The sequence below is a fragment of the Parambassis ranga genome, chromosome 4 (genome assembly GCF_900634625.1).
Source record: "Parambassis ranga chromosome 4, fParRan2.1, whole genome shotgun sequence".
Taxonomy (NCBI): Eukaryota; Metazoa; Chordata; class Actinopteri; family Ambassidae; genus Parambassis; species Parambassis ranga.
Window position 1 is genome coordinate 19,596,252 of NC_041025.1, and position 26,968 is coordinate 19,623,219.

At 40.7% G+C, this 26,968-nt stretch overlaps 1 long non-coding RNA gene across 1 annotated transcript in view; it reads left to right on the forward strand.

The window, feature by feature from the left end:
* Window positions 1–5,932: 5,932 nt before the first annotated feature.
* The window catches only part of LOC114434913 (uncharacterized), a 51,369-nt gene continuing 30,333 nt past the window's right edge, over window positions 5,933–26,968 (forward strand). The window contains exons 1-3 of the long non-coding RNA XR_003670521.1: window positions 5,933–6,017; window positions 6,114–6,172; window positions 11,217–11,294. This is a non-coding gene — a long non-coding RNA (uncharacterized LOC114434913). The remainder of the gene's footprint in view (window positions 6,018–6,113; window positions 6,173–11,216; window positions 11,295–26,968) is intronic.

The window sequence follows — 26,968 nt, forward strand, 5'->3', positions numbered from 1 at the left end:
ACCACACAGCCGGGCTGCTGGAATCTGACTGAGGATGAGCAGGGAAAGAACTAACACTACAAATGATTCCAATTCACCAACAACCATTCTAGTAAATGTATATCTGTGACATGTATATGGATCAGGAGAACAACTCTATTTACAGGCTCTATAAGGATCAGACCCTGAACTCCTTTTCTTTCAGAATCAGATCATAATCACAGATGGAAAATTGCTTCCTTATCTTGATTACATTCTAAGCTGAGGATACAGTTCGAGTCGTCTCTAATAATTCTAGAATTGAAGAACGCATATGATCACCCTAAACCTCTTAACGCTTCGTTTAATTCTCTTTACAGATTTGCTATTAGCTGCATATCTATATTTTTGTCACATAATTATGACTGTTTGCTGCTACAATTATACTGCACGCTTTGATAAAAAAAGGAACATATAAAAACTGTGTTTGTACATAAACATTTGTGCTTCAAAAACAGCATAATAAGCTAGAAAAGTAGCAGATTAAACCAATGAAATGACAACCTTCTAAAATGTTTCTGTTATTTGCAAAGAAAGCAGGTAATAAAAGTGTAAAACACGTCTATTTGGTAGCAAACTGATGTGCTAAATTTAGCCTTGAAATTTTGCATCAGATTTCAAGTGTCACAATCCTGAACATGTCTAAATGTGAGAGAAGCTAGAGATTTGTTTGCCTAGCAGTTGTTAAGTTAAGAATTAAATTCAGTACACTTCCTTGTTGTACATGGTTACCTGTGTGGCGTGTGAAATTCGGTGTTGTGTTGTTTCAAATAGAACATGACACATTTAGCAGACAGCTTACTGGCAAATGATTACAGGCTGCTAAATTAACCTAATGACCCTGATTCCTTTTATTGTACAAATGATACAAAAACCTGAATGTGCAACTCAATACATCAAAGAAGCACGCAATTTAGAATGATTATAAAAGATTTCTAAAAACGCAACAGAGTAGAAAAAAATTGAAAAGAAAAAAGAGGAAAAAGCACAGACTTCTAGCTAAGTAAATTCCTGTAGCCTGGAAATGATTAAACTTATTAAACTTGTCATTTCATGAATGTCCGTACAAAAGGCAGGACGTAGGAGCCTAATAGCTAATACATGTGGAGTTCAGCCGGTGTTCAGACAGAGGCCCTTTACAAAAGCCTATACACAGGAACCTGTGATGGCTATGAACGAAGATGAAAGAGGATAGGCCTCGGCTAAGCTCCGACATGTCAGCAGCACTCATAATCACGGTTCATGGCGCTCCTCGTTTCAGCCATGTTTTTGGAAGTTTTGTTCTTCTTCTAAAGGGCAGCAATGACATCAGACCCACAGGGAGGAAGCCATTTAGTCATCCTGCGACAGATAAGGGGATTAAAATTTGACAGAAGAACTGATTGGAATGACAGATAAGGGGAGGAACAATAGTGTAATGTGTGCTGTCAAGCAGAGGATATTTGAAAAGGAATCAGACCCTGGCTGTCAAGAAAGGTTTTTCCTTTCTCTTTGAAAGCCTTTTTTTTCTGCCGCTCCAGACAGCTGAATGGTTTGACTCCTTTTGAAATTCTAACTCTGCTGTGTATGTGTTGTTTTTCAGATCAAGATACAATGAGTGGTGTGTCATTTGTTCTTATTTTAATGTTCAGTGTACCTAATAAATGTCAGCACATTAAATGGAAACCCTTTGAGGATTTTTTTAGGTTAATTATTTAAAAGTCAGCAACATAAATGGGCGAAAGCTTTACGCTCACATCTACAGGCAACTTTAAGTTTATAAATCAGCTATCTGACACGTGTGTACTTCAGGAACAACAGGGTAAAACCTTATTTTAAAAGAATATGCAGTACCTTTGTCTAAAAGGTGTAAATAAGAAAATTATATATTTAACTAGCAATGAGTGGGCGGCCGAGCAGGCCTTGGCTGGCAGCTTCTGGCTGAAGAGCGAACACGGAATCCTGGAGAGTACACGGAAAGACAGATTACTGGGCTGAAGGTAAGTTAAGCACGAAAACACACTAGACATGAAGTTCACAGAGCGAGAGAGATACCATGTGAGCCATGTGAAGGCATATAAGCAATGGGCATGAATGAACAAGGCTCAGACCCTGTTTATACATACACGGGCATTTTAAAAAACAGAGACTTTTCCTTGTGCCTTTCATTTACACATAAACGGAGTTTTCGCCTCTGAAAACAAAATTTTCTAAAAACTCAGGCAAAAGTGAAGATTTTGGAAAACGCCGTATTCGGCGAGTTTGCGGCAACAGTTTGTGTGACCTTTTTTGTCTGCCAGAGCAGGCTATAGTCTAATAATGGAAGCAATCCGGGTAGCGTTTGCATTTCTGTTGGTTTAAGCACTTTTTACATGTTTGCATTTGCAAATACAGCTCCTCTTACTGTGTAGAGGAGCAGAGACATGTTAGGTCACCTGGTTCAGCAGTTTTTGAACAACTTTTGACACAAAGAGCCAGACTGCGTCCATGAGGCTTATGATTGGCTTGCACGGCTTTCTCCTTCTTCCTACACTGCCATTCACAGGCTCGGCGTGGTCGTGATCACTCTTGGGAGCGTATTTATGCGGGGTAATGTAAATGGAAACTTTTTTGAAAACAATGATGTGTGCACGATGTTATTTTGAAAAACGGAGGGAAGGAAATATTCATTTTTCAAAATACCCGGCTATGTGTAAACAGGGGAAACCAAACCCTCAAAATAACTAAAAGGTCTAGGGCCGTAACAGACATGACCCAGTATTAATGCTTCTAGCACTATAGATGAAATACTGTAACATCTATATGCTCAAACCTTTAAATTGTAACTTTCCATCTGTCAGGATTCAAGCACTTCTTCGTTAACAGAACATTCAGTTTGCGTTACTCAAATCATGAATATTGAAATGTGTGTTCATTCATTTGCTTTCATACAAATGCAATACTATCCAATCTGCTTGTGCTGTTTGTCCAGCAAACAGAGAGGAAGAAGACATAATTAGACCCCAGAGAAACCATGCTGCTGCTGCCGCCGCTGCTGCCACTGCTGCTGCCACTGCTGCTGCTGGGACTTTTTCCAAATTTCTTTAGCCTTTTCACCCCATCCACACCTGCTGCGGTGTTATAATTGCTCATGAAACACATAGTTTATTTTTTTTGCCTTTGTGTAGAGTTCAGCAGATCAGCCCTCCTGAATGACCGGCGCTGATGATAGCAGTCATGGTGATTAGCTTGAATATCGGTCTGTTCTGGGGGAAACAGATGGACAGAAATCAGCAGCTCAATGTTGTGCAGCCGAACAAATATGGGATTTTGGCAGGAAGGCCATTGTTGTTGCTCAATTTTCACGGTCCAGACGTTCATGCAGGTTCACCAAGAGAGAGAGAGACAGATTTATTCTTCTTCCTTTTTTTTTTCTTTTCCACCGGAGCAGACATCATTTCTTCTTGGCTAATGAGAGACAAAACCCCCACACCGCCTCGTCCTCAACCCAAAAGTCTTTGTTGAGAAATAATCAGAATGATTTATGTTCGAAATGGAAGTGCCGCATTTTCAGCTTGCCTGATAACCTTCCCCGGATTCAGCTCAGACCCAATTGTCTCATAATAACACTATGCAGCATTTTCAAAGAAATTGCTTACAATGAGCGGGCTCCTCCATATTATATGAAAAAAAGGGTCATTTATTTGCATCTCAGAACTCAACAAGGGCCAGGTGCTCTTAAATCCTCTTGAGATGATAGCTATATTTTCTGTCTTCATTCAAACAGTGATAAGCCAGGGTCTTCGCTTTCACCTTAACTTAAAGCCACACTGACTATGTGTGAGGAAGTATTAGTACTGCAACTCAAAAGGTCATGAAGATGCCATATGCCATTACAAGACATGGCTTTTATCATTGCATAGTGGCACATTAGATGCCTTTGATAGCCTCTGAGTAGTTGGATGTTTTTTTTAAAGAAGTGGTAAAAGTTTTGGGTGGATGCATTATAATTTGTGCTGACAACAGACACACTCTCTCACACACACACAAGCTGGCACTTGGCCTTAGGGCAGTATGCGGCAGTGGTGACTTACAGTATGTTGAGTCAACACTGGAGGAAGAATAGTCTGCAGAGTGAATCAGTAATTTCATCCATTCAGATTTTCTTTTCGTCACCATCTTTTCCACCGGATACCACAAGCTGACAACACCAGTGCAATATGTCATCACAGAGACTTTCACCGCCATCACACAGTTCTAACCTCTGATTAGATTCATTATTCATTAGATTCGTGTTGTAGAATCTTTTGATTTCTTGAAAACATATATCAGTAATTGGGTAGTGAGTGGTTGCAGAAGAAAAAAATGCTCCAAAACCTGGTTATTAGAGCCAAACCTGGTTGAGAAGAAGTGTCAAAAATGGAAGTCCATTACTATAGATCTCCAATGAAATATTGAAATAACAGATTGAGCTCCACCTCATACTCTAGCAATGGTTCTAGGCACTAAACCACTCTCACATTCTTGACTGTGATCATACTTTTTCCCTTATCAAAAACACAAGCCTTCTGAGTGATCAGAATTGAATCAACCAATCAAAATTCAGTATTTAATAAATTTGGAGCTCTCTCTTAATTTAGGTGTGTAACCAGTTCCTAAATAATAATAAATAAATAATAAATAATAAATAATAATCATCATCTGTTTTCCTACAATCACAACTGTAAGGTTTCCAGTATTTTCCTGTATTCTTCTTCTGTGGTGCCCCCTATAAAGTGATGGCGATCCCTCACCTTTTACCTACTTTATAAATTATCACCTAACTGCAGCAGGTGTGTCGACCGGCTTCCACAGGCCGGTGACTTCACATCTCATGCTGCTCCCTAATTGAACCCATCATCTGTGTTCTTCACATACTTATTTAAACTTTTTTATGCTGATTGATGTAAATCCCAAAGAGTTTTCATAGAGTAAGTGTGATTTATATCAGGAGGGAAAACTCTGATTTATCCACTGACCATCTGACCCCTCGCCTTGCTGACTGTGCTTGGTAAACCTATATAAGGGAGATACCCATGGGGGTATCATCTGGCTCCTCTCAGCCTGGAGGAGCAGGAGCTCTATTTTGAGCCTACAGTGAACTACACAGGTAAAAATCTGAACTCTGCTGCTTGCTTTTTTATCATTTCATGTCCACATTCACTTCATTTGGTATAGCATTAATAAAGATTTAATCTGGCCTGACAGCAGGCTAAGTGGTCATAAAACCTTGAGATACCAGCATAATATTGTGTAAATTGAACTCTAATAAGGTTTAACTTCACTTTGGCTTCCTCCCACATACCAAAGACATGTATGTATATATATATATATATATATATATATATATATATATATATATTATTTGGGGTGTATTCTACCCACTGACAGTAAAAACTATGGACAAAGCTTCCGTGACGTCACCCGTTTGTTTCTGAAGAGCTGTTTTTGAGGCTTGGTGGGATGAGCTCCAGTATGCTCTGACCGCCACCATGTTGGCAGCGTCACGTCCGCCAAAACTCCAAATATGGACAAAGAGGGGGAGCATGTGTGGACTTATGGTGGGTGGGTGATTGCGGAAGCAGGACACTCACATACGACAACCGGCTGTCACTCAAAGTGGCAACGCCCATAATTATGTGTAATTTTAAGTTTGAATATAATTAAAATGAGAGTTATAAAAAAATTCACCCCTGTACGATTGACACTAGAAGATAACTTATCATTTGAGACGAGAATGTTTTTTTGTACCAGGCTGTATGCATGTTTATTCTGCTGTGAAGTTGGCCACGTTAACATGGGAGTCTATGGGCAGCAGGTGCTGTTTGACGTGTCTGCACTGTTACTTTAAAAACAGCGCGAGCGCGTTGCGTACTCCCGCGAGAAGTCGGGAAAGGTGCGCGAAAGAATCCGGAAGTGAGGGACTGCTGTGACGCTGTGAGTTGAAGCGTGAGAGCGATATTCCGGTTCTAAATAACGGAAATACGTCGCACTGGAGCGGCGTAAGTAGCGCTAAATGCTGCATAAGTAAGTTAATTATTACATACCTTCACCTTTTACCGAACCATAAATACTTTGTATGCTTTTACCAAATGTAGAGGGAAGATTCGCGGGAGACTGCGTGTGTATCTCATGGAGCAGGCCAACACTGGAGAGAGTGAGTACATTTTCTCCTCCATTCTAATGTGTGTTTGGAGTTTGTGTGCAAGTGTGTAATCATGTGATGTATAGTTGGAATGTGTGTTGCTAGAAAAGTCATGCTAGTTGCTAGTTAATTCATACACTTTATTGGTAGACGTTGCTATGGTTGTCTGATGCCGCCACAGCCGCCGCTGTTGTCTATTTTAGTCTTCCTTTTGACTTCAGGAGTGTTATCTGCGTAGAGTGGGGTAAGTCAGGTAATAAAAGCAGCCACATTAATAATTCTTATGCTCTGCCTTGTCCCAATCTTTATTAAGCTGGTCACATATAGAAAGTAAAAGTGATTATATTTTTAACCAGTTGGATTGCTCTGGTTCAGCTAACTAAAAATGCTATGATGACATCAGGATTAATATGTTATTCCTGAGAAGTAATAATCAAAATAATTGTATAGTGAAGTCTTTTTTTTTTCTTTTCTACACATTATAAGTCACCTTGGGTTGAATTAAAGGATTAATTAAACAAAAAAAAAAAATACCAACCTGTTATTGTCAAGCTGCAATGAATACTTGAACTTGCACTTTTCTAATTGCTGCTTTTGAGACTTGCCCATTTAGCTTCAACTTGCTATTCACATTCACTGATTAGATGAAGGACAGCAGTTGATTGCAGAGGACGGTAAATACATTTAAAGTCAAAGTGAAATGCTATAATGCAAAATGAGGTTGGAAACAATTAAAGCTTTGTAATCATTGGCAGATAAGCAGCAGCAGCAGCACTTCCAGTGATTTGTTTCCATGTTGTGTGTTTGTCTGTTCGTGTGGATGTGTGTTTCACCATGAGGTTAAGAAACAGAAGTTTCTCTGTGTCTAATAAATGGGAAAAAGTTAACAGCTCCTAAAAATATTTGTTACATTACAACAAAACCACATCTTCAGTGTCATTGAGGCTTAAGTGTTAAATTTGTCCAATTTAAGTTACAAAAACTCATTGATCAGTAGAATAAATCAAAAGCTCATTATGCACACAGCGCTGAACACCGCACTGAGCTGGCAAATGAGTTGTGCCATTTGCTCAGTTGCTGCATGTATAGTGTAACAATTAGTTTAAAAAACCCATCTGCACTGAGCGCAATAAATGGCTCTTTCCGACACATAATGTGTCCTTGTTTATTCCACCTCGGAGGTAACATCTCATCAATATTGCTGCTTTTAAAACATTAATATCACACCTAATAGCCACAACTTCCCACTGTGATGTACAACTGGGGAAAAATGTGTCCTGATAATAAAATGATATGCACCAGAACTCCAGCAGCTGTTTCCTATCTGTACCGAAGGCAGCAGTGCTTTTTTTCTTATTGAAGGCAGTCCTGTCTCTTAGAAATTATATACAAGTACAACAAAATTGCTTCCACCACGTAGGGGGCAATGTAATTGCTAGCTGAAATGGATGGTGGGTGTAGGAGCTCCATCCCAGAGAGGGTTTGCATTCACAATCCCATCTGTGGCAACAGAAGGCCTAAGGAAAGATCACCGCTTTTACATTCAAGTTGAATCTTTGCAGGCCAGTCTCATCGATAAGAAATAAATGCCATTTGTGCTGCTTTTCCCCCCTGTTGCTCCTTTGCCGGGCAGCATCCATCCATCCATCCATCGTTATCCGGGGCGGCCGGGTTACAGCTGCAGCAGTTCAAGCAGACACAGTCTTACTCTAACCAGCCACTTCCTCCAGCTCTTCCGAGGAAAACCTGAGGCATTCCCAGACAAGCCAAGAGACATAGTCTCTCCACTGCATCCTGGGTTTCCCCTGGGATGTCCTCCCATTGGAACATGCCCGGAACACCTCCCCAGGGTGGCGTCCAGGGGGCATCCAAAACAAATGCCTGAGCCACTATAGCTGACATAGAGCAGGGCAGCAAATCAAATTAAACCAAGAAGTTTTCCAAAACCTTCCCAAGTCGTTTTACTTCCTACACCAAGCAAAATAGCAATACAAAATATTTGAGAGCAAAAAGAAAATGAAAAAGTAGTTCCACACCCTGGTGTCACATGATGTGACCCTAATAATGAAGATTATTGTATGCTAGCAAACCAAAATGAGCAAAAGCAAAAAAGAAGCATACATTAGCATAATGTTGTTGTTTCATGACCCAGTGGTGCATTCTAGGCTGGCCTTCATGTTGAAATGCACCCTCCAGCTGCAATGTTCTCCCAGCAACTTCTACCTTAATGAAATGAGAAAAAATATTGTGTGTGTGTGTACTACACTGTGTTGTGGCTGCAGCTCTGGACTCCTGCAGCAGTGGCTGTTTTGCCCCTGTTTCTAGTTCATTCCTGTGAGGCTACACTGCAGAAGGTGGCTGCATATTCATAATTGTTAGCCGGTTGCATGTGCGGGGGGAATGAATTAATTCTGGCTTTGCTGTAGTAACAGCCCTCCAGAATGTACATTGATATTTTAATGTACTCCTACATTTGAAATTAGCTCGGAAACAGAAAATGTCACGGCCTCCCATTTAACATGGGCCACAGCAGGGAGCATGGCCCCTCGGGGCTGCACCACTTGTTTGTACTCTGACAGACATTAAAGAATCATGTCGATATATTATTGAGCTGTTTTCCTCATGACTTCATTCCAGTGATCATGATACCCACACAACTCGACTTTCATCTGGCGCTTAAATCCAAAACACTCCCTGGGTTTTAACTCAGCTCTTTCTTCCCTTGTTTATCTTTGACTACAAAAAAATCGCAGTGTAATTAATGCAATGAAAATGTAAACAACAGAATGAAAAGTGACAAAAGTTTAGTGGATGTTTGAGTGCATTGCAGCGTTTAGCATGTTTTTCAGGCTATTTTCACCCACATTAGGTTTTCTTTATTATCCAGCTCTTCAACTACATTTACTACTACATTTAACTTGTATTTAACTATGTTTAACTGTTAAACTATTCAAATCATCAAACCTTTTCTAAAATGATTTACATTGAAGTGAACCCAGCAGCCCTTTCAACTCGTTTAACTTACACTACCAGTCTCTGATACGTTAAGCTACAGACACTATAAAACTTTAAAAATCAGGTAATTCACTGTGTTTATAATGGGTGTCTTTGGCGTGGAATGCTTAGAGTGGGAAAAGGAGAAAAAGTTACCTAGACTTGCACTGAACGTCGTCAGTGATAATAGTACCAGCTTCCAGACCTGGAGGGATGCTCATGCCAGACTTTCAAGCAGAAGACCCATGTGTGATTTTTGTACTTTAGTTTCTTTTTACCCACTGTTCTCACTTTGGCTTTGTGTCACGCTCGGATGGTTTACAGATAAAGTTTACCAAGTTAGTTTTAGAAAATAACATCAAAGTTTGGGTCTTAGTGGCCACAGTCATAGCTGAACCAATGAAGCATGTAGTGGCTGACACAGTGGGTGTGTGCATGAGGGTTCAAAATTCAGTTTAATATTTCTAATATTTCTTGATTTCTGGCACACATTAAGACTATTCACAGCTGTTTATTCAGCCTGCAGCCATAATAAACATGAAATCAAGCTGGTAGAACTCTATTAACACATATATTCAGTTTTAACTGTTATGATGAGAAAAGCAAACAAACCCCTGCTGACATCGTCAGTGTCATATGCTCCCCGTCAGGTGTTTAAATATGACACTGGATTATCTGGTGTCATGGTGAGCTCTTTAATATGTTACATAAGTGACGTCTGTTGCTAAGCAGGGCGAATGTGATGAACAGCTATGTCACATGACACACCGCCATCATCACAATGACACTTAAGAAGACACAACCCCAACAGGAGGTGATGCATGCACACAGATTTATTTTTGTGGGATCGACTCGCATGCGTCTCTCTTCATTACTTTTTAAATGACTTTGCTGCAGAGGAAGCAAAGGAAGAAGCCACAGCAGACGTCAACACACACACGCTTCAGTTTCTACCGCCCTGACTCTAATCACAGTGAAAATCAGATATATTTGCACTTTGGGGGCTTTTGAAACTTGGAAATGAACCACTACAGATCTGTATGACAGACTGCAGTCCGGGCTGTAAGTCTGGTGCTGAGGGAAGTAATGAGATTGACTACACAGGCCTCCAGCCACAGAATCCCTTTGTGATCCTTAAGTATGTGTATATGAATAATTCATGGGTTTCATTTTTACACTGCTCTGATTGTAGATTTGATTGAAATCTTAAAAAAAACAACACATCCACACATGTCGATGTTCACCTTCTCCTGCTGTGCTTCATTTCAGATGCTTTCATCAGTGCATGCTGTGTACTCTACAGCATATATTTTAATGCACGGCGCATGAATGGGTCTTAAATCAAATCAATGCAAGTCGAGCACTGCAGAAACTGATGACAATAACATTAGCAACTGGCTAATCTACAGAGCTAATAGTAGATGCTGCATTTGTGGTAACACAACACTATATTAACAAAATAAACAAAACAATTATTACAGTATAACAGCATATAATGAAAAACAAACATGACTACAAATGTGGTTGTGGTTTCTATGGTTACATTCATTATTTTTGCTGCTGATTTGAAAAATGGTTGTTGTCGTTTCTTCCACTGTGGGCTATTGAGGTCGAGAAGTGTCCATTGTTACACTCAACAATGAGTACTTTATTCAAGTGGTCATAGTACGCTGCAAGTTGCAATCCTGGTTGGTGTGGCCCTGTAGGTGATGTAACCTGGCTATGGGGTAAAAAGGTCACAGAAGAAGGTGGAAGGGTGGATGTAGCCCTTAAGGCTTCATGTTTCATGAGAATAAGTCACCTTCATAGTACAGGGGACCCGTAGCGACTGAAAGGAAACAGTTTTCCTTGTAAAGTGTATTTATTGATTTGAATTTGTGTGTTTTGAGATAATCTTTACATAACCTTGTTACTTGCTTAACCTTAACCTGTAGTTTTTTGTATTTTTTTATGCCAAATCCAACTAGTAATAAAACCAAGTTTTGGTAAGTGACCAGCTGGACTGCTTGCGGTCCTTCCAGTGGACACTGGTTTTAGTTACTTTGCCTTTCTTTTTTTCCAGAGATAATCTTGGGCGGGGATCCAGTTTCCTGGTTGGGGTAGGCTTCTCAGGGCCCAACACACTCCAGAAAACAGACAGGTGAGCTTTGCTTGGGCAGGAGCTGGGAGAATCTGTTTAAGAATCTGTTATGTTTGTAATGTTAGCATGCAGGTTTAACTGCGCTTCAATTAATCTTCGTGTGTGTGTGTTAGTGTGTGCTAACGAAGGTCGAAGTGCATGCTAACACCTTCATAGGCTAACTAGGTAGAAGGTAACTTGCTGTGTTGTCGGCCGTAGTAGTGACTGTGGCGGTAGCGTGTGTAGCCGTTTGGCATGCGACCCTATTTATAAAGTAAGTGTAGAAGCAGAGATGTTACTGTGGGCAGGACTAGCTGTCTCTAGTTCGCTTTTGTGTGGTAAGTAATGGGATCACTTATTATATGGACTTAGACTCAGACTACCATGTTAAAGTCCACCACATTGCATGTGCCTCCACCATCCATGACCTCCTACCACAGACTTCTGCTGCTATATCAGTCCTACGATCAGATGACATCGGGGAATATATCCATATGTTCTGTTAGCATAAACATAACCATGTGTTGTGGCTGGCAGATATCGACAAAATGTGTCGTTTGTTAGGATTAGGTCATATGTTTAGGCCCTAGAGGCCACAGGGTGGAACTGCAGTTTTTGATACTTGCATATGGGCTTCATTTCTCATGTCAAGACATTCCTTGTGACAAGTCCTGCTTAGTCTTTGTAGAACAACCCATATGACACAGTCTATATTTGTAGATATAACCACATGTGGGGTCACATACTCACAGCTTAGTTGCTTCAATGGCCTGGAAATGTATATCTCTTTTTACAGTCTCTTGGTTAGGAAGCCTGCATAAAAATACAATACATAATAATCAAACAGTTCATGTCTGAATTTGGCAAAGACAGTTGGAAAACTATTCCCCTGTTCTATTTTTGCCTTTTACGTTTCTGGATCATCTCTTTAGTGTACTGAAGAGAATATAAAGATGTATTTACATTTGTTTATGAGCATTAGTGCCAGAAGCATCAGTGCGGCAACAAAAAACACTTCTTTAAAAATAGCAGCAGCAGAAAAAGACAAAGTGAGCAACATTACACTCACTGCAACAACAATGAACAACTTTTATGTGTGTTTCGAGATGCGTGGCAATGCTTAGAAAAATTTGCTGAAAGACAAAAACATTGGACCCGATCATCTCCCCTGTTTATCCATGCAAACGAAGACTCAGGGAATGGAGTCTCCAGTGTCTTGTGCTGGCCTAGATAGGATTACAATCAAAGGGAGGCAGAGCACGAAGCCCATCCCCTTTGCTGCAAACAGAATGAGTAAATGTTCCTCCCTGTGCTCTCCTCTCCTTTCTGAGTTTTTCGTCAAGACAGCAAAGTGGTGCTGTGCCAGCTCTGAAGGCTTCCACTTTTATGGATGACGGGGGCTAATGAAAAGAGAACATGAAGACTATGACAAAGACAAGTGCAGGACGAGGAAAGTATAAAGAAACCAAGTGAGAGTGGGAAATGTGTGTGATGTGTTGGTTTATTTAATCAGAGCAGAGTGTTCTGAACAACTGGAAAGACTGTAGAGATGCTGTGGTTTAAGAATAGCTTGGCTGAAAGAGAGAGATAGAGAGAGAGAGAGACTGTAACACACTCATTCATTCATCATCTCCATCAGCCTTTGGATGCATGGTCATCTGTAACTGTCGGCCAGATAAGAGCCACTGAGGTTTGAGCGCAGATGTGACAGACAGAAACAGGTGCTTGATCTATTGCCACATATGTTGAGCAGCGTGGAGACGGTGCAAGCAGAAGGGTTTCCAGAGGGCTCCTGCTGCAGTCACGGCGGAGAGCATTCACAGTCTGTCCAAAATGCACATCAGCAAATGAAAAGGCTGATAAGGAAGTGAGCCCGATGGTGGAGATGGTGGAGACGACATGAAATACTTTCTTGACCTCCTCAGGGCCACACTGCAGTTTCATTGGAGTGTGTGATGATGATAATAACTATGTGATACTTCACTGAGCGCCTTTGGGGAAATCTGTTGTCGCCACATATTCTAAAGGGAGGTTAGAGTGGAGATGTGAGGGTCGAGCAGAGGGAGGCTTCAAAGGAAGATATGGCTGACAGACTGCACTGCTAGCACCACCACAATCTTCATGTTTATAGTTATTACTAAAGTTTCAATGTATGTTAATTATCATAATCACATCTGTGACATGCCCGCTGTAACTCCTGTGTAACTCCTGGTCAATCCAAACACAGGCAAAAAAATCACATTCACCCACAACGGTCACATCCTTAAATACCACAGCAAGAAGGTTCCTGGTTCGATTCTGACTGGGACCTTTCTGTGTGGAGTTTGCACGTTCTCCCTGTGCCTGCGTGGGTTCTCTCCAGGTGCTCCGGCTTCCTCCCACATTCTAAAAACTGTGCTTTTTAGGTCAATTGGTCACTCCAAATAACCAGCAGGTGTGTGTGTGTGTGAATGGTTGTCTGTCTGTATGTTGCCCTGCGATGGACTGGTGACCTGTCCAGGGTGTACCCCGCCTCTCACCCATAGTTGGGGTAGGCTCTAGCCCCTCCCGACCCTGCACTGCAGGAAGAAGTGGGTTAATAGATGATGGATGGATGGATGGATGGATCTTATCAATAGATACCAATAGTTGCTATCATATTGTAAACATGTTTATTTCTGCAGTCTATGGGGATGGACGCCCTCTTATTTTGGAGCAAGCAATGTTCATAAAAAGCAAAAATATACAAGGATGAGGAGGTGGATTATGCTTTGCTTGCTGAGAATTTAGAACTTGATGTTAGCCAAGCTAAATCCATGCAAAGCTCACTTTTAAACTCCAAATAAAATCAAATTTAGTGTTTTTTAAACTAATGAGTTGCATTTTAAGATAAGTATGACCTTCCCACCAAGGGTTTTTTGTAGTTTTCAATACTCAACTGATGAAAAGCAGATGGTACCTAGTGGCTAAATAGGACAAATAATAATGGGTGTATTAACAATCGTTTGAAAGAGTTAAGAGTAGCTGTGCTACAATAATGCAACCATGCTGCTGTCCCTTAAAATCAATACCATAAATCTGGTATTCACACGCATCCTGAGTATTGCTTGAATATTCAATACAAAAAGACCACAACCCTACCATTCATGTGTGTACCTAATTTATGCTGGGCAGGCAATAAACAATGGCCACAGTGAAAATAAAAGCAGCAGCTGTTTTGAGACATTTCATACTGGTTGCTCCCTCAGGGCTCCATTTTATTTGTTCGGTCTGAAATGTGTGTGTCTTAAAATAATGTGATCTATGGACCCTGTGGTACAATTCCTGCTGGAGTTGATAGCACGTTTGTGTTTTGTTTGCCTTTGATGTGATATACAGTGTCTTGCAGGTAAAGATCTCACAGGGCACCAACAGACCATTTATCATCAGATGTATAAAAAAACAGATCTGTGAAAGCAAACCACAGAATAATGTAGATAACCTGTTGTTTGAAGATAGAAAAAAAGAACACATAGAATAATTGTTGCCTCTGTGGAGAAGGGAGTAATTGTGTTTTTCCTCACCCGGAGGAAATGGGAGTAAAAATGAGTGCAGTCTAAACCTACAAAAATTGCTATTATCCGTCACCATTTTAACACAACTCTGACACCAATAACTCAATTTCTTTCTCTTTACGCGTCTCCCCGAAGCCTTCGTTATGAGAATCATTTCACTATGATGGTTCCATTTTGCCACACTGAACCCGATCTCACTAATGGAACATTGTCGGGAACTTTGGTTAACATCAAACATGTCTAAGGAAAAAAAAAAAAAAAGAAAAGAAAGAAAAGCGAAGGCGCCTGGCAGGAAGTGCGGTGGATTGATTAGCCTCGACCCCGTTTGAAGTGCCACGGGTAGGGATGCGGCGAGCAGACACCTTGTTATAATTGTGATGAAGCTGCTGTCCTTGGCAGAGCTGATTTGGATTACCTCTCCTCTTTGTAACCCTGACAGCCCAAATGAAGAAGTATTCAGCGTCCATCCTCAGCCTGTACCAGGGTTGGGAATTTAAGCAAGTAAACATTAATTAATTACACCAGATATCAGACAGCTATCCCCTTTAAGTGTCTGGGCAGAAGAACATTAAAGAACATTAAATCCAGCAGTCACTTATAGGGCTGGGTAAAAAAATCGATTTAATCGATTTCGGATCGATTCCATTTAAATTTTGCACTATCGATTCACAGGGCATGAGATCGAGTTTTTTGTGTTGTGTGATTTCCCTCCCTCAGCGCTCTGGTGCGTGATGACGCAGCTGCGCAGTCGTACGTCGCGTCATTCAGGCACGCAGCCAAAATGGCTAAGGCAGGGAAAACACCGCTCGGCAAGCCATCCCAAATGAAATCCGAAGTGTGGAATCATTTCAAGTTTAAAAGGACAAAGGACGAAGAGCTTGATAAAACCAAGGTAGTTTGCAAGATATGCCAATCAGAGCTCAGTTATTGTAGGTTTACTACAAACCTCAGAAACCACCTGACAAGGTACCACACTACGCTAAACTTAGCTTCCGACAGTACACCGCCCGGAGCAAAACAAAAGAAACTGAAGGACCTGCCAGCATTACCGTCAGAGTCTCCGTGGCCCATAAAGACAACAGAGGCCATCGCAACTTTTGTTTGCAGAGATTTACGCCCATACTCGGCAGTGGAAACTGAAGGATTCCGGCAGCTCATTCAGGTGCTCGAACCACACTACGTTATGGTGCAACGTAAACATCTGAATGAAACTGTGATCCCCGTGATGTATACATCTGTGAAAGATGTGACACGAATGAAAATACAGTCAGCAAATGTCAATGAGCTCCTTTTCCTCAACAAGGATCTCTGTGTGACAGTTTAAGTTTACTGTCTACGATTGTTAATATTTAATACTAATACTAATTTTTTCATGTAAAAAGTGCAATTTTCTGCAACATTCATATGAGCACTTTTTACATTTGCACTTTTTTTAATACAATAGGATAAGACAGTTTTGTTTACAGTTACATGTGAACTGTCAAATTTACAAAATAAAGACGTGTATTTTGCAACGTATTGTATATTTTCATTATTTAAGAGCAGATTGAATCGATTCAGATTGAATCGAATCGAATCGAATTGAATCGTGATTAATCAATTTAAAACCCTAAGAATCGAAATCGAATCGATCTAGGAAATTGATGGTAATACCCAGCCCTAGTCACTTATAAACTTTGTCTCTTACCACTCTAGCATTTCTGTGTCCCGTCTCCTCCAATTTGTGTGTCTGCATTTTTTTTTTCTCTCCCTCTGAAACGGGCATTACTAACTTTTCCTTTCACCCTGACTCATCCATGCTCCCTTTGGTAGACCAAGCGCTATAAAGTGTGGCAGCAGATCAAGAATTAATGCATTTGCCTTCAGTGAAAGTTGTTCATAAAAAGTATGCTCATTAGGCCTTCCTCGCAGCCCGGCACATAGGCCAGAGGAGGGAGATGGGGTGGGGCGGGAGGAGAACAGCGGGGTCATTATCTACCCTGTTGCTGCACTCCGGACTTCAAAGCAGGGCTTGGTACAGCTGTCACCGCTGATCTGTACGCCTTGGACACGGTCTTGACAGCAAGGGCAGCAGCCAAGGGCTGCAGCATGGAGACGATCCTGTAGGGTTCATTAAAACAGGAAGCCTCAATCTCCCTACACCTCTGTGTTTTGATTCCTGTTCATGTGCTTCTTCTTTTTCTTACATACAGCTGCTTCTTACTTTCTCCCTGCTCCGTTCCGTTCCTTTCACATACTGAAGACTTACTGGAACAGAAAGGTGTTAAAATGTATCTGGGAACATCTTGTTCTCTTTGTCTGTCTTCACCTTTTTTTCTTTTTCCAGTCCTTTCATCTGTCAAAGGTTCAGTCAGTTTTCCCTGCCTCCCCACGCAATATCACCATTTGCTGGGTATTTCTTCGCCTCTGCGCTCTTTTGTCCTAACACTTCCCACGTGCTTCAGCGCTCTTCAATCTCTTCCCTCTTAATGACACTAAAACAAGGTAAAGTGCAGGTCCCGACACTGTGTGGAAGGAGGATTAATCTACAATAAATGATGGGCCGCTTTGTTAACTGCATGTGACAGCACAGGGATGCATGATTGAGCATACGTTTAGCAAGATTGTGTGTGTGTGTGTGGCTATTCTCCAAGGTTCACATTGTAGTTAAAAGCCCCTTGCTCTTTTACATCCTTTTGTGGACGCTTCCTGTAGAAATACGTTGTTTATGAGTTCCTGCCTGCTTCATTCTACTTAACTGTAATGCAGTAAATTTGTGCAAGGTTACATACAGATTTGTATGCATGCTGGCGCGCAGTCATTGATTGGCAGAAAGTGATCCAGGCAATGTAAACGTGTTCATTTGCACAGGTTGACTTTAATGTTTATAGCTTTGCAGGAGTTTTGATGCTAATCCATAATCTAGCATATAAAACCTATGTAAAGAGATACACCTGATGACACGACAGTGACAAGGCTGTTGGATTTGATTGGCTTTGGACTCATTACTGGGTTTTCTCACAGCAGCTTCATATCAGTGGATTATTATTTGACCTTTCTCTGAGACAAGTAGAGATACAGAGTTTCTGCTCTGTGCCTCTAAGACCTGGAATAATCTAAAAGTATGCAAATCTATGGAAAACAAATTAGTTTTTGTATTATTTATGTTTATACAAAGTGATCAGGCCAAGTTGGTGACAGCTGCCACTCATTAGTCATTAGTCTATGTTATGTATCAACAAAAGTAAATATCACTAATAATATACCGTATATAGATGACTAAAAGACACAGAAATCCAACTTGCCAGGCTTTAGGCTTTGTGGTTGCAGTGTGGAAGTACAACTGTTTGCCTTTTATAGTCAAAATGTTCTTAAAAATACAGCAGAAACTACCAACTGCTAGCTTTCAAAGATCTTTTGTTGTTTGTGGTAACTCCTTGATTTGATTGCTTGAAGGCAGCCTGTGACTGACTTCTCAGGGGAGTTTTCTAAGGGTACACTGGCTGTAGCTATGTGAACATGTCTGTTGATCGATGCTATCTGATGACAGCTCCCCAAAAAGTGAGGCCATCGGTTGCACCCTGGTGACTGAATATAGGTCATACACTGCACCTCCTCCATGTTTGTAGATGGGACATTGATCCAACTAAAGACCAAAAGTTCTCCTCAAATAAATGTCTCACAGAGAAGGTTTATGGTTTATGATCTGTGTTGAAATGCTCACTTTTTGTTGTTTGCATTAATTGAATAAGTAATAGTTGGCTTAAAAAGGAGGGAGTAACATCGCAGAACAGCAATGATAAGACTTCACTTCTCAACCCCTGCTGTGTAGATTGTAGCTCCAAGATGGCGTCTTTTTCCAACATGGCACAAATCTGATGCTAATGCTAACTCTAATGGTGTAAATACATAACAATATGGGCGGAGTCAAAACACTGATCGACCAAACTATGTTATAAATACAGGGGAAAAAGTCATTATACACATGAATATTCATGAAATATACAATACCCCTGCTGCTGGTCTGGAAGACTAATTGTATGTATATGATGGGTACTTCAAGGCCACTGGGACAGTGGGAGAGTGCATTTGTAAACATGCAGTTCATGTCGGACTGTGTTTCACCCAAAGGGTAATTAGCCCCCACCCATCCCAGGTTTGTGGTGGTTACCCGAGGCACAACAAGCACGATTCAGTGTTAGAGTATCCATCATGAATATCGAGGGCTCCAGGGCCTGACAATGACGCTATCCGTCATGTTACTGCTATACTGGGACACAGGTGGCATGCAGGGACTCTGGAGTTGTGTTTTTTTTTATTTATTTTTTTACACCACTTTACCAAGACAGCCAGAGCCAGGCCGTCACACAATGACACACAGAGGGAAAAGTGCTAATGGGTGCTTACATAAGGGCAGATTATGGAAATTACCAACACTTCAAGTCATACAAAAGTGGGAAAAAATGTAATGCAAGATGACTTGAGCATCTCTTGTCATGTGGGAAGTGTAACAGCGTGTGACATTCTCTCAAGGATTAGACAAAGCCGAAAGACAGAACCATGATCATTAATTAAACTGTGATGCAGTTATAGCTGCACATCACATTAACAGGCTGGCTGGTGCCATCTTGGTCATAGCCCCAGATGCAGTGGATTCAGATTCAGTGTCTGCAAACTTACTGATAATGGCTCTTATTAATTTGTTGAAGTAAACAACCATGCATTTCTTTTCCTTCCCAGTTCCTCTTGGGCTTGGTTTTAAACTCAAGAATTAAAATGAAACCTTAAAACTTCATGTGATGGAAAGGGGGGGTGTCAAATGTTGAGTTTATAAAAAGCACAAACAGAGAGTGTTTGCATCTGCACTCATGTTTTATTAATATCCATTTAGGTGAATTTAGAAAGATTTACAGGCCTAGGCAACGCATCTACGGCAACCCTGAGGTTTTTATTGAATGAAAACAAATGCAATGTGCAGGTTTTTCTGTAGGCTGGGTGTGAACAACAATGGCAGTTTCCAGTCGTTGTGCTAATCTAAGCTAATGATGACTGATGACTGTAGCTAGCATCCAGAAATGGGTTTTGTATGAGTCTTAATGAGTATATTTTCCATTGATTTTAAATATGTTTGAAGAGGTGTATATTTACCTTATGCGGACTCCATTACCTTATACAATTGGTATAATATATATTTTTATGCACCGGACATGATTGAGAAGTAAGTATACGTAACAGGATTCAGTGTGCATCTATGATTCTGACCATTTCATGAATTATTGATCGCTCTTTAGTCTGCAGTTCAGTTTGCATCTCTTCTTCCTAAATGGCCTGTTTCTTATTTTAATGAAAAGGAAAGGGGGAAAAAAAAACAAGATCATGACTTTTCCTGCATTTCTCCTACAAAATAGCTAAACAGCACTTCTAATCAGGATGCATTCTCCATGCAACCTCTTGCAAAAAAGGTGATACTCAGCAACTAGTGAGGGGCTCATTACTCCAGCCTGAGTGTTCGTGGGCTCACAGTTGAATAATGAGGCTATTATGGAGATATCCTCCAAGAAAGGCTGGAAAGGTCTCGGCTCCCACAGCGAAAATAGACTGCCGAGGTGCTATCTCCAACCATAAAATAACCTATAGCATTTATATATCTGCACTGGATTACAGCCGGGGACTTTTACAAAATACATTTAGTTCCATGTGTAAAAAGGTAGACATGCAAATGTGACCGTCATTACCTGGCACAGGCAGTAATGAAAAATTGATGGTCTGTGGTTTGGGGTGTCTGTTGGAACACTTTTGTTTTAAAACCGGCTCAATAGGGCAGAGCGTTTTTATCTCTCACTTGGGCAATACCAATAAGTACTCGTGCTATCAAGTAATTTTCCTAAATCATGTGTTTGTGGACGCCAGCTATGGATTCGAACTAGATAGGAGTCTCCTCTTGACACTCAAGTTGCCTGCATCTCTCTCTCTCTCTCTCTCTCCATAGTCTCTCCATTCTGATTGCTTTATTTTCAGGATGAAGCAATGGCATATTAAAGTTGTAAGGCCCAGCTTGACTCCTCTGGGAGTTGTGCCTCATTATCTAAGAAGCTGCTTACACTCCACTGCTTAGCTCATTACAGATGGTGGAGCAGAGAGAGAGAGAGAAAAACAGAGTGAAAGAAGAGAGAGAGGGTGCATGTAGCATTTCACATACTTCTCACCCTCAGTACTAAGAGTTCCGTCTTTTTCTAACAAAATGGCAGTGTTGATATATTAAAATATATACACACATGTCCTAAACCTCTGTGCCTTGGAAGTGAACAAACATAGCACATAGTCGGGGTGTTGTAGGGGATCATAGCTCTTTTTTATTGAAACAAACACAATGTTGCTAGTAGAAAATATTCATTGATTTCCATCTTTGTACAGGAAATAATCACATTTCATCATTGCTCAAAAAATATTTGTATTTGCATGTTGATGAAGATTCTCAGTCATCCAGGTCATAATTCGTAGAGAAGATTGAAGTGTAGAGTTTTCTTGAAGATGTTTCGCTGCTCATCCAAGCAGCCTCATCAGTTCTGTTTGGTGGGGAAACATGGTTTAAATGTGGTGGAAGACCTCAGTGGGTGGGTCTGGGTGAAACACACAAACAATAGCACTAAATGTTAGTGATATTGTTTGTGAGAAACGTCTTCAAGTAAACTCTACAAGTCTAGATGCCTTGCTTCAATCGTTTCTTCATATTATTTGCACCTATACAATGATAATAATAGACATTTAAATGTATTGCATAGTAACAAGAATGATCTAAATTATGTAGCCGATCGTCCCTCCCTTTGTTTTAGGGAACAAAAGAATCAGTATCAAACAAACAAATAAAATATGCTGTCAATACATTTAGCCACACGTGTAATCAAAGTGGTGTCATGTATGTCACAGCTGGATTCCAGTTGTTTCTGTAAATTATAGCGATCCATTTGCTTATTTTCTCTTACCAGCAGGAATACTTTGTGTTGAAAAGTACTTGGAACTTGGTACTTGAAAAGTAGGGTCATTTTGTGCTTTTGCAGAGGGGGTTACTTTGACATATCCTGTCACTGCTAAATGCGACAACACCGCCAGACATTGTGAAGATTAATATCTACAAAGCCTTTGATAAGGCTAAACCTGGCACAGATCTGAGGTTATCCGCATCAAGGATTAATGGAACAAATGCTTAAAAAAAAACAAACAAAAAAAACATCAAATTTTAGGCAACACCACCGTCTCCTTTTTGTATTCACACGCACCCCTCAGGCCCTTAGGATCACATTCCTGATCTCCTGCTATAAGTACTTTACCTGCAATCTGCCAGCAATTTCCTCAAATATAACAAATGCAGAATTAGTTTGACCTGCAGCAGGCGGAGCGGGGAGGGGGGAGGGGAAGCCCACACACTGGAGGAAGGAGGAAACCTTTAAATGTTTCTTTGAGATGCCGATCAAAAAAAATATGTTTTGCCACAATCTAAGCTCTGTCAATCACAGCGCGCAAAGCTGCTGCATGTCATCTTAGCATTTTCCTCTCCCAACCTGATTTTTCAAAAGCTTTGTCACAAGCTAATATGAAGAGCAGAAGCACTTGATAAATAAAGGGAAAGATAATATGTAATGCGAGAATAAAGGGAGATGTATAATTGTTAATTTTTTTCCTGTATTTTAGATACTAAAAGGTCAAATATTTGACAATAGCAGAGCACATTGTCATGCTAATGCAGGTAGCTATCGAAGACATGCAGTGAATTATATGACTCGAAACACTAAATAAATATTTAAAGCTACGCTTTTCCAACGCCAGCATTAGCATAACCGAGTTTTACACTACTGTATAATTTCTCCCAGCATGCCATTATGTTTGCTTTCTCGCTCATACGGACAGACGTATAGCTGTTGAAGAATGATATTCTTCACACAATAGGAGATCAGTGGGCATAAAAGATAAATGGCGAAGGCAGCTTGAACAAATTAAAAAAAAAAAAAAACTCAGAGAAGGGGGACAAAAAAAAAGGCAATTTGCAGTCCCTACTTTGCCATTACCAATGCATGAGGCATGATACCAAGCACTTTCAGCAAAGTCTTGCAATGTTTCACTGTGGCATTTGGATAATTGGCTGGGGAAATCGTTTGCTGCAATTAACAAATTAAAGGATTTTTAATGCTGCGTTCACTCTCCTGTCTCCCTCCAGGGGAGAATGGACACCACCGCCGCTGCCTCGTTTTTTTCTGCCCCTGCAGCAAATCTGCGATTCTGCTGATAACCTTTAAAGGAAGTTTTATTAATAACACCTGTGATACCACCTTCTGAGATTTTCAATTTTGCAAAAAAATAAAACCCTGGCACACCAGATCAGACCCAGGTCTCAGGCAAGGAGGAAAGAATGTCACGCCACCTGGCTGGAATCTAAATGGCTGATATGTCCCTGACAATGCTGCAATAACATATCGATCAGGTGTTGGAGGTGCATGAGCTCAATATAAAGTCTGCTGAAATGCCCTTAGAAACGAGGCTACAGGAGCGAATTGAGAAGCAGGCTGTGTATTCAAATGTCAACTTGGTATCCTCTACAAGCTTAAACGTCCAGGTGGGCGCTGACAGGAATATAAATGGACTGGAGATTTGAAGCAAGTTTTCAAGGTTCTATTTTTACAGCAAAGGGGGGAAAAGTATGCAAATCATATCACATTAGTCTCTGTATCTCTCGAAGCTGCATGCGATGCGCACACTCGATTGGCTCCGACTGTGGAGTTTAGTGAGAAGAGAGTGACCGCCCAGGGAGAGCTCAAACAGGTTCATCTGATGAGCAACTTCACGCTGCATTTCAGCCCATTGACAATGCTTATCAGCGTGATAAATATAATCTCCCGGAGCCTTCCGACTAATCATTATCCCCGCAAGGAGATGTATAAAAATGCAGCTTTCTAGTTGTGTAGATGAGGCCATGTGCCACCTGCATGAACACACAAAGGCCTTATATATTTATGTTTTGAGTATATAACAAAGACCACCAGCTCCCAAAATGTCCTCCCATTACATTGTTTTAAGAGGAGGAACTTTGGATAATAATCTTGATTATGCAAACCAGCCATCTTGAAATGATAAATATATCGGAAAAAAAAACATGTTACAACTCATATAAATGTTTGAAGGGACTGTAGAACAAATGATACCAGTTCCTGTAGTGACCCAAATAAAAATCTTCTGTGACACAGCACTTTGGAAAAATGTTGGAGAAATGTACTTGCTCTGTTTTGTCTGAAATAAGGTCCCCTGGTGGTCCAACAGAAGGGGCAGAACTTCACCTCTCTACAAAGCTAAGAAGTGAGAGAACCTACTTTGGCTGTAAAAGACTCACAGTTGGAGTTCTCTTATGGCCTCATTCCCCTTCTCTGTGCTACAACACATCTGCACAAAAAAAACACACCCTACAGATATGAGGTTACATTAATGGTTAAAGGAACATATGGCCCAATCATGGGGCCAATGCAGCCACAGCCGTCTGAGTAAGGAGGTAGGCTGGTGGACTAGGAGTCAGGAGTCCAAGGTTAGTCTCTCCTGATACCATGAGCTGTTTTGTTTTTGGCCAAGTTTATCATTGTAGCTAAATTTGCCTTAACCAATGAGGGGTTACAAACAGGGTAATTTGTTAGGTAAAGATCATCAGAAAATGCACAAATTCATTAGATTATACACATTTTACAAGGATGTCGTCCGTTGTGTGGTCACTTCCTTCTCCCATGAACACAAAGTGTTCATGCGGCTGGAGAAATCTGCACACATGCTCCGTTAGGAACTGAAATATCAACCTCATGTTAGGTTTGCTTCAGAAATCACATGTGATCTGCAACAGAGTGTTGGAGGTTAAAAGGGGGGTGCACAAAAGCTTGAATACAGTTGTCAACAGTTCACTTGCTCTCTGACTCTGATCTTAATCAGAGCCCAGAAGCCCTGACTTTGTCAATCAGTCACAATCAACTAATTGCTGGGCTGGCACATTCAAATCACAGCACTGCTGGAGGTTAATGAAAATTGTACCTTTGCTTGACATAACATCCGATCGTGTTAGCTGTGCTGAGCAGAATCTTTCGATGGTGTCAAGTAGATTTCCCCAGAGAGCTGCTGCACATTTACCAGGCAATATGCGCTTAATCTTACCTGTCATAACAGCCGTACCTGTATTTGTACCACATAAAAGCAACATATGTAATCGTATAATGGTGACTGACATAAAACCAAAAGGAATAAAACTAAAGGAAGTTGTTTTGCAACATAAAAACTGATTGGGTTTTTTTTTTCATAAAAGCTGATGGGGTTTTTTATAATTTAAACTTAAATCAAGCTGTTTTGTTGGAAATATCTATTTCATATGACAGAGTAGCTCTGTCACTAGCTGCAGGAACACACACAAACATCTCATTCACTTGCTTGATTCCTGAATGAATTACTTTCCTCCCTTACCCTATCATTATACTTATTCTTATCCGTCGCAACCATGGGTGAACACTCGGTCACTCTACAACTATTACACATGCACGCATACTGTACACTTGATTGCTGACTTACCGACTGGAAGCTAAGTGCAGTGAAGTCACATGACATATTTAATAAAAAGTTATGTTTGAGTGAAAGAGGTATGTTTAAGTAGGGAAATGTGTTTTTTTTTTAAATATATTCATGTGGCCCTTTCATTGTCCGTCTTAATGGAGTTGTGGTGTAGTAACAGGTGCAAGACAATGGATGATTGGTGTGTTTTTTTCCCCCAATCATTTTTATACAGGACAATGGAAAACCCACACACTGCTATTGCTTATATAATATAATAACTGCTCAATCACGTGGCACAGCGCAACGCCAAAGTGGTAAAGTGGCACCCTCACACATAGGCCCTCTCTCCATTAAGATATTTTACTCATACATAGCCTATATATATATTTATATATATATATATATATCATACATCAATATCCAGAATCCAATCCAAAATTGTCCAAATTGTCCAGATGGTGTATCTTTTTCAAATATAAACAGAGCATAGCCCTCATACAGGACTGCATTTTGGTGCGTTTAATCCAGAGTGTGGAATCTCATTATCTTGCTGCACCTCCTAAGAAAACACAGTTTTGCATAGTAAATAGCATGAATGAATGAATGTGTCCAAGTTGGATTTTTTTTGCAAAAACTTAGGTTAAGTGCAGCTGATAATTTTTAAGGTCCTACTTTAACAAGGCTGAAATACGTAAAGTCACAAACAGTCAGATGTGACTGCTTATTAATTGTGCCGTAATTGTGCGGAGCTCCAGCTAATGAGGTAAGAGAGAGAATGTACAGTGGAGGGTGTCCACACACTAACAGTGGTGGCCATTTCTAAGTCATTAAGTGCTGCTGTAATCGTGCTATTACGCTGCTCATTATGGGCAGACTGTGGCATAGACTCCCACAGGGCCACAGTCACCACTCAATTCCATTAGACTCCGTTTCCTGCCTGGGAATCATCCTCGCTCACTACTACTAATGATGGACCCCTCGCCAGCTCAGAGCCCAGCTCCTTTGACACTGATGTTCTGCTGGAAGCAGGCCAGCGTCGCCCTCTGAGACCGTCTTTCTTTCAAGCAGGTTACAAGTAGATTATGGATGAAGCACAAATGAACACATTCACTTGCTTGCGAGGGGACTTTAACTGGTGACAGCTGACAGCAGTCGACGACACGAGCGAGATCCTGTGTCTCGTTGGCTTTGAGCTGAATATGTCTGCTCAAATGAAATGGCTGCAGATGATTGTAAAGTAAACCTGCAGCAAAAAGATCAAATTCAATCAAAACCTCATTACTGTTCAATTTTCTTCATGACAACTTGATCCCAACTATTTACATGAGCAGCTGTAATTTTTGCCTTTGCAGAAATTGATATTCATGCGAAGTTAACAGTCGTTAAATGTATGCATGGCACATCCTCCAGCTTGAATAAAAAGAAAGGGAGAAAAGTCATTCCCCAAAGAAAGACAGTGAGGATGTTGCAACAGACATGGATTTAATCTTCAGATCATGTTTAGAGGGCAGGGTGGTGCAGTGGTTAACACTTATGACCACACGGAAAGAAGGTTCTTGCAGTTCACTGCAAGTGTACCCGTTTGTCTTTGTGTTGCTCTGTGACACCTGTCCA